Source organism: Pipistrellus hanaki (assembly GCF_964339955.1).
Source record: "Pipistrellus hanaki genome assembly, chromosome: 17".
NCBI classification, from domain to species: domain Eukaryota; kingdom Metazoa; phylum Chordata; class Mammalia; order Chiroptera; family Vespertilionidae; genus Pipistrellus; species Pipistrellus hanaki.
The window spans coordinates 28,666,248-28,668,581 of NC_140519.1; positions in this window are offsets into that span (position 1 = coordinate 28,666,248).

The following is a 2,334-nucleotide window of genomic DNA, read 5'->3' on the forward strand; positions in this document are numbered from 1 at the left end:
CATTGCTTTTCCTCTTGTTTTTATTTGAATGGGATATTAATACATTTGAGTTTCTATAATTTTCTCTGTTCTTATATCACTAGGACCATCTGGGAATTGTTAAAAATGCAGATTTCTGTGCCAATTTATTGGCAGATTTTGGGAGAGAAGGGCAGAAACCTGCATTTGTAACAAATTCCCAAAACATTTCTTCTTACGTTAAAACTGGAGAACTTTCATGGAAGTATGGATCAGAGTGTGAATCTCAGTGGGAAGATGGGGGAGGATGGGTGGGTGGAAGGTAATCAACCAAAGACCTTAAATGCATATATGCATGGCCCATGACCATAGACAATAGGATGCTAAAGGCCTGGGGCAGGCTGGAGGGAGTCAATGGGGAGAAAAGGGGGACATATGTAATACTTTCAATAATAATAATTTTTAAATATATTTTTATTAATTTTTTTACAGATAAGAAAGGAGAGAGATAGAGAGTTAGAAACATCAATGAGAGAGAAACATTGATTAGCTGCCTCCTGCACACTCCCTACCGGGGATGTGCGCACAAACAGGGTACATGCCCTTGACCGGAATTGAACCTGGGACCCTTCCCACTGAGCCAAGTCGGTTAGGGCAATAATAATTATTTTTTAAAAATAAAGTGAGTCACTTATAGACAAAAAACATACACACACACACACACACACACACACACACACAGCAAAAAACAACAACAAACAAACAACTGGAGAACTTTTGAAGTCAAGCTTAACCTACAGATGGAGCAAACCACTTAACAACTGCTGACACTAGCATTGAGGCCAACTATATAAGTTATTTTGTTTACAAGTTATAGAACCTGGCAATTCCTAGTTTAAGAAAAAATTAATTGTAAGGGTGGTGTATTGGGTAGAATGGTGTCCCTTTCCCAAATCGGTTCACTTCATAATCCCCAGAACCTGTAAATGTTACCTTATTTAGAAAAAGGATCTTTGTCAATATAATTAAATTAAATATTTTGAAATGATGATGTCGTCCTGGATTTTAGACATGCTCTAAATCTAATGACACGTGTTTATAAGAGACACACAGAGAGGCCAGGCAGAAGAGAAGATGATGTAAAGACAGAGGCAGAGATGGGAGTGATGTAGCCGTGAGCCAAGAGAGCTAGGGGAGGCAAGAAAAAGAGACTCCCCTGGGGCCTCCTGGGGAGTACAGTCTTGTAGACATCTTGGTTTTGGACTTCCGGCCTCCAGTACTAGGAGAGAATTAATTTCTGTTGTGTTAAGCTACCCCATTTGTGGTAATTTCCTACAACAGCCACTGGAAACTATATAGGCTGTGTCCAAGCCTCACAAATGGCAGAATTAAGATAACTCTGGTACCATTGTGGGCTGAAGTTCCTATACTATTTTCTTATCTTTAATTTCTGTATTTTTTAGTTCAAAATTTCAAATTCCCAGGAGAAAACTCCTGGTTGTCCTACATTGGTATAAAGACATGTCCAGTGATATCTTTATTAGTTGCAGGTCCCAAGAATGGGATATTGTGAACAGGGTCCGCTGTCTCCCATCCTTTTCCAGTCTGTGTTCTTTCCTCTCTCTTTACCATGACTTAGAATTTAATGTGGCCAGATCAGCCTTGCCTTCGTAAAATCAGATTAATTATGGCTCTTTGACAGAAGAGCAGATCCAGGTAGATACTACACAAATTTATAAATCTAGGGAAATAAAAAGCACAGGGGAAGTCAAGAAGCTCAAACCAGGATAATCCGAGTCCCGACCTTGCAATACTCGAAGTGGAAAAAAATTGTGCAGATTACATATTGTAGGTATTATCAGGACAGGAGTTAACTAATAGCCTGCACTTTACCTTCAGAAGCATCTGTCTCTCTAGCAAAATTCCTCTCTCTTTCTCTCTCTCTCTCTCCATATATATATATATATATATATATATATATATATATATATATATATATATATATATATGGCTAATATGCAAAGTGTCCCCTCAGGAGTTTGACTGAGAGACTGGGAGTTTGATCGCTCACTAGGATGTGCACTGACCATCAGGGGGTGGCATGGAACATGGTGGGTGACCAGTATGGTGGCAGCATGTGGGTGGCAAGGGAAGGAGGAGGCGGGGAGGCAGGGAATCTGATTGGCCTTGATCACCAGCCAGTCCTAGGGACCCTACCCATGCATGGATTTTGTGCACCATGCCTCTAGTTTATGGATAATGAAGTGGCCTAGTTAAGTATGAGAAAAGTTTAAGAGTTAATGATTTTAAGTATATAAATCATGCAATTGCTAATTTGTTTGGCTTCCCTGGCTACTCCTTTGGATTAGGTCTACT